The sequence below is a fragment of the Harpia harpyja genome, chromosome W, assembly GCF_026419915.1.
Source record: "Harpia harpyja isolate bHarHar1 chromosome W, bHarHar1 primary haplotype, whole genome shotgun sequence".
Taxonomy (NCBI): domain Eukaryota; kingdom Metazoa; phylum Chordata; class Aves; order Accipitriformes; family Accipitridae; genus Harpia; species Harpia harpyja.
In genome coordinates, this window is record NC_068968.1 from 2,020,933 (window position 1) to 2,039,110 (window position 18,178).

General features: G+C 39.0%; 1 pseudogene; it reads left to right on the plus strand.

Moving 5' to 3' along the window:
• LOC128136024 (ciliogenesis and planar polarity effector 1-like) overlaps positions 1-18,178 on the plus strand; it is a 42,052-nt pseudogene that overhangs the window by 7,528 nt on the left and 16,346 nt on the right.

An 18,178-nucleotide genomic window follows, 5' to 3' on the forward strand; every position in this document is an offset into this window, starting at 1 on the left:
TGATAGGCAACTTTCAGTTGTCTCCAAGAAGATAATCCACGTTCTGGATTAATTGTGCTCCAGGTACTGAGCACTGTGCATGTATTAATATGACCGGCTCTGTATGTATTCATAATGGAAGCAGTAGTGCTAGAGAACAAGATGCAAATGTGTTACAGTTCTGTGCAAGCTTTCTCAGGTCCCTGGCAATGTATATTTGCTTGTATATCTCAGCTGGTATGTCTAATAGTACTGTGCTGGGCAGCAGGGACTTGCCAGCCTTAGATACGTACTCTGCAGTCAGCTGTTCCCCTGGCTTTGCTTTTCTTTGTTATGCTTTCATTTTAGTTTTAATCAGTCTTGTTTATAAAGACACTGATACCTGTTTTGAGGTTTATCTAGGTTATTTAATTTCCTCATTGCTTAGATAACCAGGGATTCATTTTGTAGCCAGCATTTTGGTGCTTGAAGTAGGTTGCTATGGTTACACAAATTCAGAAGATTCAGTATTTGTTGGTCAAAAACCAAAAACTAGGTGTTGTGGTTTAACCCCAGCTGGCAACTAAGCACCACACAGCTGGTCATTCACTTCCCCCATGTCAGGATGGGGGAGAGAATTGGAACAGTAAAAGTGAGAAAACTCATGGGTTGAGATAGACAGTTTAATAGGTAAAGCAAAAGTCGCTGTATTGGGTTTGTGTGGCAAGGTTTTGGTAGCAGGGGGGTTACAGGGGTGGCTTCTGTGAGAAGCTGCTAGAAGCTTCCCCTGTGTCCAACAGAGCCAATACCAGCCAGCTCTAAGACGGACCTGCTGCTGGCCAAGGCCGAGCCAATCAGTGATAGTGGTAGCACCTCTGTGATAACATTTTTAAGAAGGAAAAAAAGTTGCAGCGGACCCAGCTGGAGTGGCAGCCAGAGAGAGGAGTGAGAATATGTAAGAGAAACAACCCTGCAGACACCAAGGTCAGTGAAGAAGGAGGGGGAGGAGGTGCTCCAGGTGCTGGAGCAGAGATTCCCCTGCAGCCCTTGGGGAAGACCATGGTGAGGCAGGCTGTCCCCCTGCAGCCCATGGAGGTCCACGGTGGAGCAGATATCCACCTGCAGCCCATGGAGGACCCCAAGCCAGAGCAGGTGGGTGCCTGAAGGAGACTGTGACCCCATGGAAGCCTGTGCTGGAGCAGGCTCTTGGCAGGACCTGCGGACCCTGTGGAGAGAGGAGCCCACATTGGAGCAGGTTTTCTGGCAGGACTTGTGACCCTGTGGGGGACCCATGCTGGAGCAGTGTGCTCCTGAAGGACTGTACCCCGTGGAAAGGACCCATGCTGGAGCAGTTCATGAAGAACTGCAGCCCGTGGGAAGGACTCACACTGGAGAAGTTCATGGAGAACTGTCTCCTGTGGGAGGGACCCCGTGCTGGACCAGGGGAAGAGTGTGATGAGTCCTGCCCCTGAAGATGAAGTGGCAGAGACAACGTGTGATGAACTGATCGTAACCCCCATTCCCCATCCCCCTGCGCCACTGGAGAGGGTTGGTAGAGAATCCAGGAGTGAAGCTGTGCCCAGGAAGAAGGGAGGGGTGGAGGGAAGGTGTTCTGAGATTTGGTTTTATTTCTCATTACCCTACTCTGGTTGGTTGATTGGCAATAAATTAATTTTCCCCAAGCTGAGTCTGTTTTGCCCGTGACGGTAATTGGTTGAGTGATCTCTCCTGTCCTTATCTCAACCCACGAGCCCTTGTTATATTTTCTCTCCCCTGTCCAGCTGAGGAGGGGGAGTGATAGAATGGCTTTGGTGGGCACCTGGCATCCAGCCAGGGTTAACCCACCACAGACACACACATGAGCAAAGCAAAAGAAGGAATTTGTTCACTGCTTCCCATTGGCAGGCAGGTGTTCAGCCATCTCCAGGAAAGCAGGGCTCCATCATGCATGACAGTTACTTGGGAAGACAAAATGCCCTTACTCTGAATGTGTCCCCCCCTTCCTTCTTTTTCCATCAGCTTTATATGCTGAACATGACGTCATATGGTTTGGAACATCCCTTGGGTCAGTTGGGGTCAGCTGTCCCAGCTGTGTCCCCTCCCAACTTCTTGTGTACCCCCAGCCTAATTGCTGGTGGGGTGAGGTGAGGAGCAGAAAAGGCCTTGACTCTGGGTAAGCACTGCTCAGCAATAATGAAACCATCCCTGTATTATCAACACTATTTCCAGCACAAATCCAAAACATAGCCCCATACTAGCTACTATGAAGCAAATTAAGTCTACCCCAGTCAAAACCAGCACACCAGGGCAAAAAGTGTTTTTTGGGGTTGTTTTTTTTTCCCCTTATTGTAGTCAAGAAAATAGTTGTTAACATTAAATATAATTTAGTTTTCAGATACATAATGCAAAATATAAGAAAATAGTTTAACCTGTATTGTATACAGAATAGATGTAAGAAAATGTGTTAACTTTTGATGTTTTTTGTAATATTATACTTCTTGAACTACAGGTTGATTGTACTATGGCAATTATTGTATAAAAAAAAAAGTGGTTTGGTATCAGATGCAGCTGAACAAAAAAGTGTACAAGAATGCAGAAGAGTCTGTTGTCTCATCGCTTTTAAGTCATATACAAGCAATCCTACAGTCTTCAGGAGTGACCTTAGAAACAACATTTGAAGATTAATTCTGTATGTGGTTAGTACTTTGGAAAGAACTACAACTGTTAGGTAGTTGCATGGTTAACTGAATACTAGAAAATTAGATCCAACTTCATGACAATCAATAACTGACCACCAGATTTAAAAAAAAGTTAGTAGCAGGACTTAAAATTCTGATCAGAACTCTCTCAAATATTTAATGTCCCAGTACACCTGTAGATTGTATTATGTCCTTTAGAGCTTTTTGAGCTAAATAAGAAGACTATATTGACTTCAGTTTGCTTTGAATCATGTCCTAGAGAATCTGAAGGCAGGATCTGAATTCTGATGTCATTTGTACTGTGTTATTTCCTCTGAGGTAGGTGGGCATCACAATGCATCTTACTGAATTTCTATGCAGAAATCCTGTTCACTCCATGTGATTGCTGTGGGCATGAACATGTCATGTGTACATGAATCTAGTCAGCCTCAGCTAAGCATCTAATTTAGTGTAGCCTAATGTAATAGACTTAATCTAGTATATTTATTTTGCAGATAGTGTATAGTTGTAGCCTAATTTCATACACAGTAGCATACTATGCTTTATCTTCCTTTCCCCTTCCACATAGTAATAAACCCAAGCTTCCCACTTATGTCTCCCACCACAATTCTGTTTCCTCTCCATATTCTTGATCTCCTCCTCTTAAATGTTACTTCTAGCTTTTCTTCCTGTATCACACTGTACAATACATCAGCTCCTTCATGTCTCTTTCACTCATCCTAACAATACATGCAACTTCCCACCCATTCCTTATGTTCCTTATTTACATTCAGTTTGCCAAATAGATATGGCATGTTTTGTGGATGATCTGGAGTAACATATATGCTGATGGGCCAGCCAATATCAGAACTAGCTAGCTGCTGATAAGCAAGACAGTGGCAAATTTGTCCTTGCCTTTTCTTCTATGGTAGCACTATTTTCTTTCCCCTCTTTCTCTTCTGCCTAGGAGCTGTGCTCTTTTACAGTTTTGTTTATTTCAGCTTAACTTCATGAAATATAAATACGGGTGTGAGAATCTACCTTTTTGTCAAAGTATTTTGAAATTGACAAATAGATTAAAAATTGGAATGGGACTAGAGGTGGAGAAGTAAAATTTAGAGAGATGAAATGTGTAACCGTCCATAGACCTGTTCTTCGGAAGTGCTTTTACAGTGAAACGAAATATATATGTTAAACTTGCTAAATAGTTTTACAACTACTTTTTACAATGAAAAAACTTATTCCACATCATAGGAAATTGAAAACAGATAAGAGAAAATGCTTTTCCCCATTAATAAACTATTGTGGGTTTTAAATATTTAAGTTTCCAACTATATTTAACATTTGTAACCTTGTGTGTAATCTAAAAACATAACCTAATTACTGAAAACCTTGTAGGAGTGACTATAACCTGAATAGATTTTTTTTTTTAATTTAATAGTGACTTGGCAATTAAAAAAAATAAAAAAGAAAAAAAGGGGGTATTCAAAGTCACCTTCTCTCAGATGCTCAAAACTTGGATTTAGCTGTGACAATAGAAATTTGCTGGAGACTCGCATGTTTTACTCTGCTTTTCATAAATCTGTAATACTGAAGTAAGTGCATGTGTGTTTGCACATGTAAAACTGTAACTATGTAGAGCTTTTAATTTGTTGTGTATTTGGTTTTTAAAGGTGAGGAGAAGTTCCTTTTAGGCTCATACAGAGAATCTGTGAACATTTGGAAAAGATCTCTTTGTGAAATTGAGGCAAAAGGTAAGGGATAAAATCTTTTCCCTGAGAAAATTCCATGCATGTCTATGTTGATATCAGAGTTTTCTTGTGAAGTACTTGGTACAGAAAGGTTCTAAGTATATTTCTGAGAAAGAGACAATGAAAAACAGATGAACAAAAATCAATTCTTTTAGTAGCTGTAAAATCAAAAGTCTTAGTGTTTGGGGAGTAACAAAACAAAATAATTTGTGACAGGAGTTTATTTAGGCGTTGATTTGAAACAAATATTCCAGAGACTTCCTAGGCATCATGAGAAAAAAAACATTCTAGTTATTGTGATGAGGAATACCTCATGCAGAAAGAATTCAGGATATTGGAAGTTTGGTGGACGTCTAAACAATTTCATTGTGTTTTAGGCATCCCTTTACTTAACTAGGTGAAAGTTCACAGCTTATGCCCTAAGGCTTCAGCAAATTTAGCTACTAATGCTAAGCAAGTTATGCTAAACAAGTTCTATATAAGTAGTATACCAAATCACACAACACAACTGGACTTCTGCCCTTCTTTTCTCTTTTAATGCAGGAGGAAAAAGAACATGTTTTCTTCAGAGTAGATATTATCTTGCAATATTATTTTGCCACCTGTACAATATAACTTGTGTGAGGCTCAGGGACTCTGTGATCATCTGGTAGGAGAGATTCTAAGGTGATCACAGATCTCAATGAGGCAGATGGAAAATATTTCTGGTATGTTTATATTGCATAAAAGCGTGATAACGTATGTTGATATTGCTTAAATAACCTAGTATCTAATTTCTGTGCCATCACACATGCACTTGACACCATGCTTTTCTCTTTACATTGGACTGAAGTCTGTTTTCAGTGATTTTTAAAGATCTTTTTCTGATCCTCGGATGTTCTTTCAGCTGCACTTGGAGTGTTTAGATAATTTTCATTGTATAATTAATAGTGAAAGCATGGCCTGTTAAACATTCTTAAATTCAAATCTGCTCAAGGAAAGACTTTGGATAAGAAAATTAAGGGAGAAATGATGTGATTTCATTTTGTATTGATCTAACTTTTTTTTTAATGATACAATATGATGAAATCATTGATTTTTAGATTGGTCATCAATCCTAAATTGACAGTAGGGGTTTTTTTTTGCAGATGCTTGTAACTTTTTCTATTAAGTCAGAGTATGAAATCTAAATTTCCAAATTTAAACTTTTTTTTTTGACTCAGCACTGATCTAAACTTAGATACTAGAGGTCCATCTCCAGTCATTTAAAACCTAATATAAAAGTCTTTTAATATTAATATAATGTGTAATTACCGTAAAAGATTAAGCTCTGTAAGTCCTGAATGCTTGTCAAGAAATTAAGTAATACCATAGTTTACTTGTTTTTGAAAAAAATGTTTTATAAGCTGTGATTAAACAATTTTAGCATTCAAATTTAAAATAATTTTCCTCATAATGTTTCAATTTCACATCTGGTTTTGTTTTTATTTTTTTAGATACCAAGTATTCTCAGCATGAACTATGGATGGTAACAGATATTCATACTGAAACTGCCATGGCTGTGATTCGATCCATGGCACAATTCATGGCCGCTTATTTCACAAATCAGCTGCTCTATATCTTTCCCCCCAACAATGTTGACATCCTTCATCCACTTTGCATCAAATGAGGTATTTTCTTTAAAAGCAGTTTAATTTGTTGTGCTTAACCCATCTTTTTTTTTTTTACATGTATATTAATGCTGTCTATTGTGCTTGAACTTGGTGATTTATGGTTTCAGCATCATTAATTGTAAAGATAAAATAACCTAGTTTTTCCAGATATTTTTGTTGAGAAGTGTGTGTGTGTGTGAGATTTAATGTTTTGTATCTCTTGATTATGGAAAATATTTTGGGTATTTAAAGTTAGTAGTTTGATGTGTGCAATTGAATTATGTCATTGTCCTGGTTTTGGCTGGGATAGAGTTAATTTTCTTTCTAGTAGCTGGTATAGTGTTATGTCTTGGATTCAGTATGAGAAGAATATTGATAACACACTGATGTTTTCAGTTGTTGCTAAGTAATGTTTAGACTAAGTCAAGGATTTTTCAGCTTCTGATGCCCAGCCAACAAGAAGGCTGGAGGAGCACAAGAAGTTGGGAGGGGACACAGCCAGGGCAGCTGACCCAAAGTGGCCAAAGGGGCCATCATGCCTAGTATATAAACTGGGGGGAGTTGGCCTGGGGGGGGATCGCTGCTCGGGAACTAACTGGGCATTGGTCGGCGAGTGGTGAGCAATTGCATTGTTTATCACTTGTTTTGTATATTCCAATTCTGTTATTATTATTGTCATTTTATTAATGTTACCATTATCATTATTAGTTTCTTTCTTTCTGTTCTATTAAACTGTTCTTATCTCAACCCACGAGTTTTACTTTTTTCCCCCCCCGATTCTCTCCCCCATCCCACTGGGTGGGGGGGGGTAAGTGAGTGAGTGGCAAGTGAGTGAGCATCTGCGTGGTGCTTAGTTGCTGGCTGGGGTTAAACCACAATAGTCATGCATATATTGATTTTTTTTTTTTCTCCTCTACTTCCCCACCCCCCCACCCCATGCTTTGAGGTTAGCCATTTAAATTTGATATTCAGGTAAAAGGATGCTGTATTTTTTCACCCAAATTAAGCAACATTAGAATTTCATGGTTCTTGCACTACTTTTGCCTAGACATGTGGCTCTGACTTTGATCCTTCCAAAAGTGGGAGAAAAGCAATGCTTAAAAAAATATTCGAATTGGATCTGTGATATGGTGTGACGCAAACTGAAAAGCCAGAGGAAAGCATTTTTTTCTTATTCAACAACTGGACTCTTGGAAGCCAAAATGCTTCAGACACCATATAATCGCAACAAGTGGGAATGACAAGCTGGTTTGTTATTGAACCCAAATAGTTCTTGTTAGTTTAAGTCCTGTTTTCAACATTTTTCGAAGAATGAGTATTTATCACAGTGGGTGGTTTATCTATTTTCTGTAAGAGATTCTGTTTAAAGATTTCCCTTGTTAGGGAATTTTTTATTTCCAAGTTAATTTTTTGAAGTTATTAAAAATCCACAGGAATAAAGAGTTATTTTGGAAGTATTTTAAATACTCTACTAATAAATTGATATTATAATGCTAGATATGTCTCTACAATATCAACTTATTTTGATTGCTTAGATTTTCTGGAAGTATCTGAGTGCATTGATTGTTTTTAATGTTTCTGTACTGCAACATGCACTGGTATATATTTGTTCATGTTCTTTTTGGATATTTTAATCCGATTTTTTTTTTTATATAAAGCCTACAAAATAAGACCTTGATTTCAATATTTGCATTAGTCAAAGATCCATGTACCTGGTGAGAAAGTCTTGGAAAAATTGTGTTGCACAAGTTGGATTAGTGTGAATATTTCCCTAAATAATGTCATTGACTCAACAGTAAACAGAAATGGCGGGAGAAGCGAAGAACTCCATAGAGTTAATGTTGATCAGCACCTCTCCGGGAAAACCAAGAAATAAAAACTTGGAAAACAAATTTGAACCTCAAGAAACAAGAAGATACTAAATTTGTCTTAGTTTGTCTCCATATGCTATCTTAAAATAGAATAGAATATTTCAGTTGGAAGGGACCTACAACGATCATCTAGTCCAACTGCCTGACCACTTCAGGGCTGACCAAAAGTTAAAGCATGTTATTAAGGGCATTGTCCAAATGCCTCTTAAACACTGACAGGCTTGGGGCATTGACCACTTCTCTAGAAAGCCTGTTCCAGTGTCCAACCACCCTCTCTGTAAAGAAATGCTTCCTAATATCTAGTCTGAACCTCCCCGATGCAGCTTTGAACCATTCCCATCTGTCCTGTCACTGGATACCAGGGAGAAGAGATCAGCACCTCCTCTCCACTTCCCCTCCTCAGGAAGCTGTAGAGAGCAATGAGGTCGCCCCTCAGCCTCCTTTTCTCCAAACTAGACAAACCCTGAGTCCTCAGCCACTCCTCATAGGACATTCCTTCCAGCCCTTTCACCAGCTTTGTTGCCCTCCTCTGGTCACATTCAAGGACCTGAACATCCTTCTTAAGTTGCACGGCCCAGAACTGCACACAATACTCAAGGTGAGGCTGCACCAATGCTAAATATAGCAGGATAATCACCTCTTTTGACCGGCTGGTTATGCTGTGTTTGATGCACCCCAGAATGCGGTTTGCCCTCTTGGCTGCCAGGGCACGCTGCTGACTCCTATTGAGCCTGCTGTCAACCAGCACCCCCAGATCCCTTTCTGCAGGGCTGCTCCCCAGCCACTCCTCTCCCAATCTATACTTGTGCCTGGCGTTACTCCATCCCAGGTGCAGAATCTGGCATTTGGACTTATTAAATTTCATCCCATTAATCATTGCCCAATAATGTACTATTATTTCCCAAAAATGCATTGTAGCTTTCTGTCTTCTGCACTAAGCAGCATAGTGAGTACACACAACATGGGTGCACTAGGAAAACTCTCAGAATTCTATTTATCTCAGGTGTACCCTCTGCAATATCATAAGCATATGTAGCATACTTATAAGTGTTCCATCAGTGTGAATTAAATCTTTAAAGTAAGAATAACCAACAAATTTTGCATATGCTTGCATACTCCACATTCTTAAGCAGAAAAATAGCCTACTCTGACCTCAGTATTATATCATAGCATGAGCTGTATAGATGTTGATAGAAGTTTCTTGGGTCTTTGAATGTATTTATGAAATAATCATGATCTGTCTTCTGGTTCCTTTCAGCTCATTTTTCTGTCTTTTTTTTCCATGTCCATTCATTTACTTAAGTAGCACCATAGTGATAAGAAAGTATGCGTGCCTCTGCTTTTTCCATAAAGGATCTGTGCTCTAAGGAAGAAGGGAAGTATTCTTAGGAGCAGAAACAACATTTAAGTCAGATTCCTTATTGTATATGTTCTTTCTAATTTGGGGGCTTGTTTTTGTCTTGGAATTTGCATTTTTCAGGAAGACTGCAATGACGTTCTTTTAAAAATTGAGCAAGAAACTTGTCAGAAAGTGTCAGGAGTTCTTCAGTGAATTATCTTGCTCTTCTGGGCTGCTTGTTGTTCCTGCCCTGCAGCGCAGTGGTATATTGCACAACTGAAGTGGGCAAGAAAAGTTATGCAAAAAGTAAGCATTTAACTTGTTTTTTTGTAACTTGATTGTCAGTAGTAAATATTACTGACAAGCTTGCAATTGCATTGCCTGAGTATTCAGTCTCATCTGGACTTTGCTGATGTCATGTTTTTTACATGTTGTCTTCTCATAGTTTTACACTCCATGTTCAGTCCTTTTAGGAAACCAGAACTTAAAGATATAAGGTATCAACTTCATAAAAGTGTCTCCTTTTACCTCTCTTTCTGTACCTACTTGGTAAAATATGTACTCATTTCTTTCTCCACGTGAAAGAAACAAGCTAATTTTAGTTGTGAGTTATAGCTGCTAACTGGAAGTGTGTTCCAGATCACTTGGGGCTGAATATGTAACAGAGAACGTGATGCTCGCTTCAGGTAAAGCGGTCATCCTAGTGCACAAAGCACAGGGCTTATAAGATCTCATTCTACTCGTGCATTTTGTTTGCACAGAACCAAGCTCGGAATATACTGATAAAATTTTTTTGTGTAAACTCGGGCTTTTCTTAGGTCATTGTTACACAGCCACTTAAAGAAGGTTGACTTGCTACAGAAGGGGGTGTGTGTGACTATCTGCCTTCCCTCAACCCCCTTGCACCAGCATTCATGTAGAGATTCAGATAAGGAACTGGTCTGACTGACAAATAAATATTTCCTTCTTTTTGCTCATTGCATGGTCACACAAACGCTTAATGCTGGCACGTGGAGGTGATCAGAAGTAGCAGCTGAAACAGGAAGAAAAAATAGTCTGCCTTGGTTGACAGCAGCCTGGACTGTGCTGGATTAAACTGGTTTCGTAATTGTGGTCTTAGTTCTTCTTATACTTTGTTGCTCTTGTATTTCATGGTACTCATGATTATCATGCAAGCAAAAGCATTCTATGTGCCATAGCTCATACTAAAGTTATTCCTTTAAATGAATTTTCAGAATACTGATTTGAAGAAAATGGAAAGCAAGCTTAAGGGAATTTTACTGATCTTGGTAGTATTCTGCTAATAACTGAGAAGCTGTACATTTCATAGTGATAAATACAAAACTTTAACTGATTTTTATTTCCATTTTGACATGCAAACAAAATTAGTTGATACATGTATAAAATGGCAAATTACATTTAAATAAATGATTGTAGATTTGAATGAAAGGATCTTTTCCTTCACTGAGTCCATTCCCAGAGACTTTGCTTTGTTACTCCAATTTCCACACTGTTTTCTATAGATCTACATCTTCTGGAGACCATCAGTTTGATGATATTTCCTGTAAAATTTTAGGTCTGTATGCAATAAAATAGAATAATTTAGAGCTGAAAAAAGAACACAAGAGAGAATCCACAGGTGCAAAGAAATTCTAATCAGCTTGAAATATTATACTGCAATGTATGCAGAAACACATTCCCTTTCCAGCTTTTAATTATGTTCGTTATCAAAACTCTTAATCCAGAAGTTCCTGTTCTAGATTTTTGTTATAGATCTGAAAGATGTGAAAGAACATGAACACTGAGACTAAAGAGCTCTAGCTGTAGAGCACTATTGAAAACTCAAGAATGCACAATTCTTTTTTTTAATTACTGTTAAGATAAATAATGTTAATTTCTTTCTTCTAGCTAAATTCTCCAGTTGTTTTATTTCATTTATTTTAACAGAATCTCATGATATTGCATGTTTCTGTTGTAGGTTGGTTCAGAGAGATGTGTGCATTGTGTTGGATGTTTCACGCTTGTGAAATATTCTCTCACAATTGTAGGCGGTACCAAACTGCAAGGGAAAATACGAACAACCTTAAGGTAATTATATTACTAATATAGTAAAGATACATTTTAATCGCATAGAACTGTAAGAAGAATTCTAAGGATGTGCTATACATTTCTGTGAGGACTCTTAATTGCTTAGTAGGACAAAATTAGCATAGTGATATAATGTGCAGTAAGTATTTGATGCTACAGAATAGTGCTGTCCATGTGAATTACATCTTTCCTAATGGTATTTCTGTTGGGCTTTTGCTTTGTATTTAACTCAAATAATTGAAGAGAGAGACTGCCAGAAGCACAATAGTTTCTATGTTTTTTGTCTAGCTAAAGTTTTTTTGGTTTTTTTTGTTTTTTTTTTTTAACATTGGATTAAGTTATTTTGGGTGTTTCCTGACCAATGTGTATTTAATGTACTATCTTTGCATGAAGCAGGTTTTATGATGAAGGTTGGGTCTTTGGTTTTCAGAAGAATAATGAAAAATACTAAAATTTAATCATGTTTTCTCTACTTATACCCTCATCAATTGATGTTAGAGGTCAAGGAAGAAAAAGAAACTACTGGCATTATGATATTTGTCATATATTCTGTAACAGTACAGATGTTGATTTTTGTCTAGCAACTCAGCTGTCCTTAGAAAAGGTTGCTTCCTTTTTAAAATGAGCCCAAAATTTCTCTTCACCAGAAAAATCAAGCTTCAAATAAACAGAATGGCTCTGTTTCAAATAGTACAATATTCTGATTTTTCTGTGCTTCATGCAACAGTGACAAATGAGATGGAAACCACTGACTGTTTCAGAATAAACTGATCCATCTTAAAAGCCTCTCAGTTGTCTTAATTATCTTACTCCCAAGAAAGAATTTATGATCGCCTTAAGTCACAGTAAAATTATTTACTTCATCTGGTAATTCAGTATATTTAATCAGTTACAGCTAGTTTAATCAAATCCTTAGGTTTTACTCTAAATGACTGTAAACAGACTCTTCAGCAGAGTGGTAATGGAATTATTTCCTAAGCTGGTTTAAAAAAAGCTCCTCTTCTTTCTTTTATTTTATTTTTACATAGGTTATGGTCCATTACAACCTTGATCTGTCTCCTAGCATTGTGTTCTTCTCTGTTTGGCAGTTAAGTTAGCTGGTTTTATTTTCTCTTAGCTAGGGAAGAAACAATACAATTTGCAATGTGTGAATAATTTAGCTGAAATATATTGTGCATATCAATTAAAGTTTATATAGCAAGGTGGGTTTTTTGGGATCTGAAGAGGAATGAATATGATGCCTCCACAGTTGAGCACTGTCTGAATGCAATGGAGTGGGCTTGTCAAATGCTTCCTTTCTGCAGGTTCATGAATTTTGAAGAATTACTTCAAGATGTAATTTTGAGTCTATTTGGAGAATTGCCACCAGCGAAAAAGGGGAAAGACATTAAAACTAGAACAAAAGCAGTATTGATTATCACAAATGTTTCTTCTTGTAAATGCTACTGGATAGACTTTTTGGTGGTGTAAGTTCTGTTGGAAATTATACCTTGTATTCGATTTGCGTGTCTAGGTTTTGGTAGCGGGGGGGGCTACAGGGGTGGCCTCTGTGAGAAGCTGCTAGAAGCTTCACCTATGTCCGATAGAACCAATGCCAGCCGGCTCTAACATGGACCCGCCGCTGGCCAAGGCTGAGCCAATCAGCAATAGTGGTAGCGCCTCTGTGATAACATTTTTAAGAAGGGAAAAAAAGTTGCTGCAGAACAGCAACTGTAGCCGGAGAGAGGAGTGAGAACGTGTAAGAAAGAGAAACAACCCTGCAGACACCAAGGTCAGTGAAGAAGGAGGGGGAGGAGATGCTCCAGGCGCCGGAGCAGAGATTCCCCTGCAGCCCGTGGTGAAGACCATGGTGAGGCAGGCTGTCCCCCTGCAGCCCATGGAGGTCCACAGTGGAGCAGATATCCACCTGCAGCCCGTGGAGGACCCCACGCCAGAGCAGGTGGATGTGCCCGAAGGAGGCTGTGACCCTGTGGAGAGCCTGCACTGGAGCAGGCTCCTGGCAGGACCTGTGGACCCTGTGGAGAGAGGAGCCCACATTGGAGCAGGTTTTCTGGCAGGACTTGTGACCCCATGGGGGACCCACGCTGGAGCAGTGTGCTCCTGAAGGACTGCACGCTGTGGAAGGGACCCAAGCTGGAGCAGTTTGTGAAGAACTGCAGCCCGTGGGAAGGACCCACGTTGGAGAAGCTCATGGAGGACTGTCTCCCGTGGGAGGGACCCCACGCTGGAGCAGGGGAAGAGTGTGATGAGTCCTGCCCCTGAGGAGGAAGGAGCAGCAGAGACAATGTGTGACAAACTGACTGCAACCCCCATTCCCCGTCCTCCTGTGCTGCTGGGGGGGAGGAGGTAGAGAAAATCGGGAGTGAAGCTGTGCCCAGGAAGAAGGGAGGGGTGGGGGGAAGGTGTTTTAAGATTTGGTTTTATTTCTCATTACCCTACTCTGGTTTGATTGGTAATAAATTAAGTTAATTTTCCCCAAGTCGAGTCTGGTTTGCCTGTGAGTGATCTCTCCCTGTTCTTATCTCGATCCACCAGCCTTTTGTTATATTTTCTCTCCCCTGTTCAGTTGAGGAGGGGGAGTGATAGAGCAGCTTTGGTGGGCACCTGGCACCCAGCCAGGGTCAACCCACTACACTTGTATGTTAGCTACTTGAAAAGATATTTTATTTTGTGCATATGGCAAAGATTTTCGTAAAAGCATTTCCTAATCCTGAAGATATAAGGGTTCCACTAAGAGAATAAATATCATGGTCTTCAGCAGCAACTCAGACACAGTATTGTTAAAGGTAATGTGCATCCTTTTTCAGGAAATATTAAATTAATTCTCTTTTTTTACCCTACTTAGTAATTAACTTGTGACAATACCTTCTTTCATACCCCATGTAAGATAGTTATTATAGTTTTCAGTTAGATAAATGTCCTATTTTCAGCTGGGATAGAGTTAACTTTCTTCCTAGTAGCTGGTATAGTGTTATGTTTTGGGTTCAGTATGAGAAGAATGTTGATAACACTGATGTTTTCAGTTGTTGCTAAGTAATGTTTAGTCTCAAGTCAAGGATTTTTCAGCTTCTCATGCCCAGCCAGCAAGAAGGCTGGAGGGGCACAAGAAGTTGGGAGGGGACACAGTCAGGGCAGCTGACCCAAAGTGGCCAAAGGGGTATTCCATACCATGTGATGTCACATCTAGTATAGGAACTGGGGGGAATTGCCACTCGGGGACTAACTGGGCATCGGTCAGCGGGTGGTAAGCAATTGCATTGTGCATCACTTGTTTTGTATATTCCAATACTTTTATTATTATTATTGTAAATTTTATTATTATTATTATTATCATTATTATTATCATTATTATTATTTTCTTCCTTTCTGTCCTATTAAACTGTTCTTATCTCAACCCACGAGTTTTACTTTTTTTTCCCCCCTGATTCTCTCCCCCATCCCACTGGGGGGGGGGAGTGAGTGAGCGGCTACGTGGTGCTTAGTTGCTGGCTGGGGTTAAACCACGACAGAGTTTTCTGGCAAATTCTGTATTTTCTTTCTGATATGTCTATACCAATAACAGAATATCCAAGTTGATGGTGTTTCTTCACTTTATCACATTTTCTGTCTGTATTTCTGAATGCCTATAATTTATGATGATTCAAAGTTCATTATGTCTCAATTTGAGAGAATAAGTGAAAATTGAGAAGTTTGCATTTAAAATCTCTTGGTTTTCTTTCTTTGGGTAGGTCCTTAAAGTGAAGAAATGATGTCTGTTATTATACAGGCTACTGAAAAAGTGCAAATGAAGTCCATAGGCCCCATAGAAATTAATATTTGGGAGCCAGCAGAAGAGGGAGCATCAGATGATGAGGAACACTGTGATGACACTGAAAAATGACAGATTCTTAGTAGGCACTAGTCCAAGCAGAAGCACACTTACTGATCTTGGGAATCAGGTATATAGTGAATGCTGAAACAGCAGATACACTTTCTGATGCTTTGCTTACTGAAGAAACGAGAGCTTAAACACCTTCACTCCAAAGGTATGAAAAAAGTGGCAACAGAAAGCTTTTCTATTAAAAATAAATAAATAAATTGCCTCTTACTGTTCAAGTAATCTTTTCACCAAACAGGATAACTGTCACTTTGTGTAATTTATCAAATTAGTAATTACAAATTTGTTAAATCTTAGAACTGCCAGTGTTATATCAGTTACTCTGTGACTAATATGTTCTTGAAGTGTAAATTATTATCAGCTATGACCAAATTCATATATGATACTGCTAAGTTGCTGTCTGTGTGAAAACTATGGATTTTGCATTTGATTAACTTGCCACCTTAACATTGTATTAATGTAAATTTGGTTTTGTTAGTTTCCTGCTTTTAACAATAGAGGAAGAAGAGGAACTAATGTTGCATTTACTTATTTTTTCATGTAATTCTTCTTAAAATTGATTTTGGCATTAACAGTACTTATGTTTGTGTGTTGTCTTACAGGGATAATGAACATCAGAGACAAGTTGAGATAGGTAGAAAAAATGCTGCCCACAAGATAAAAGCTCTTAACTGGAAAACAAAACATAAAGACAAAGTATATGGAATGGACACGAATAATCAATGTAATTTGCCTATAGTTGGTGCATGGGAATTTGAACGTGGTGATGATGAAGAATACATTATTTTTTTAGAACTCTTTTTGAGTTATGTTCTTGAGAGAGAGAGACCTGATAAAGTACAGTGACCTTGGAATTCAATTTCTTACTAGCTTTTCTGGACTTCTTCGAGAGCATGAATTAAACTCTCTTTTTTGATGTTCATACAACACTAAAACGTCAACAAAGCAAAGCTAGAAGCCAAAGTGTGTTTAGAGCAGGGTCTTGCTATACTGTCACTCTGGTGTCTTGCAATCCTGAAACAGTGTCTGTCTATAATGAAAACCAAAATATTTTGGAAAATCCAACCATTGTACAGCCCATTGTATAGACAATAGAATCTTCTGTGCGGAACCTAATGAGAGGACATAATGAAGGATTATTTGGTTTAAAATAAAAGTCAATTTTGTATGGATTGTCCGGCTCATAGTTCACAAATGAGTTTCACCATGTCTAGTGCACACAGGCAACTCATGGGGGGTTACAAAAGCCACCCAGCCTTGGATTGCCTTGAGGCCCTGTTTCTCTGCAGAGACGACTCACGGGGGAGCTGTGTAGACAGCTTAGCCCTGGGTTGTCTGATAAGCCCTAAACAGGGCAGTGGCTGCACCATTCAAAGAACTAAAACCTGAACTGAGCCTTGAAATCCCTTAACAAATAGTATGCCCTGAGTCTCAATCCAACCACTATTCAGTTGCCTGAGGAAGCAAGGTTAAAAAAAAAAGCTGGAGGGTTTCAGCTTCAGTTTCAAAGGACAACCTTGTGTATTCAAACAATCACAGACCAACAAAGGAAAGATAAGGGGAAACTCCACTCAGATATACATAATCCATTTAGGCCTATATCATAATCCACTCAGACATAGTCATACACACCATTCCACAAGTCAGGGGATAAAAACTCTAAGATTCAGGTTGGAAATGGGGGAGTCACTTCTCTAACTATACAGTTGGCTTGTGAAGGAGACCCTTCCCCACCTTGATTGGGACGCCGGTCGAGGTAGCTTCCCTGGGATTGAGAGCCCTTACCTGGAGGGGTAAGTGAATATTGTTTATGCTTTAAGTTTGTAAACATGTGTGTGCTTGTGGTTGTAATAGTGTGCTACTCTTGCTTTTAAAATTGCAATAGTGCATTCTTCCATTGTATCTGTAAAACCTGCAATAGTGGCGTGTTAAGTCTGTAAGTGAAGTTCAAATAAATCATTTGCTTGAACCTTGCAGTTAAGTCTTTTTCCACCACAAATTTACAGAGCTCAGAGTGATAATCAAGGTGTAACTATTACACCAGCAAGCCAGACCTTTCCTAACCATACGTTCTCTAGCCCGCAAACTCTGGCAACTTCTAAATACGTTTACAAAACTGTTCATATAGTTGATATTGTACCAGGAGAGGAACTAGCTATAGAATTGATGGGTAAATTTAGCAATATTGCAAAATTGCTTGAGTGGATGATCAGGTGGTCTGATAAAAGACTGCTCTGTGGTTCCAATAAACAAGATTCCTTAGAAGAGAGTCTCCCAATGATACATGTGAAAACATCAGCAGCTGCTGTCCGTACTTCTTTATGGCTGGCTGTTAGAACAGTTATACAGGGATGGATCTTGAGCAAAGAGCATAAAATTTAAGATAAGAAAGAGGATGGGATTGGTGTCAATGAAATCTGTGTATTAGTTATGCCAGTAAAGAAAATCACACACATCTTTTACCTCATAGTTCCATTCTCAATAAAACATGGAATATTGTTTAATAGCCTTCCCTTTAAGGGTTGCTAGGGAAAGAGAAACATCCCAGGAATACTGTTTTGCTGAATGGCGGGATTCCAAGTAAAAACACAGACTCCAGTCTAATATATAAAAATGCTTTAATATATATACACACATATATTATAGTAATAATCAAAAAGGAAAGATAAGTAGAGTAGCGATGCACCAGTTCATTACTGTAAAGCAAGGCAGTGATTAAGAAAAGGATACATCACCAATTACCACTTCAAAACCATCATCCGGGTTCACACTTAGGCTGGAAAGCCCCTTGGCAGCCAGCCCCTGGAGATCCTCCGTAACTGGGAAGGTCCTATGCCGTGCATCCACCTGTAGGTGAGGCTTCAAGAGTCAACCCGAGAGTTTCCTGCTTTTTATAGTAAGTAACAAACATTTTACGTAAGTCTTTTTGGCAGTGTGAACGTGCAGACTGTTATGCTTCCCTTATCAATCCCATCTGGAACACTG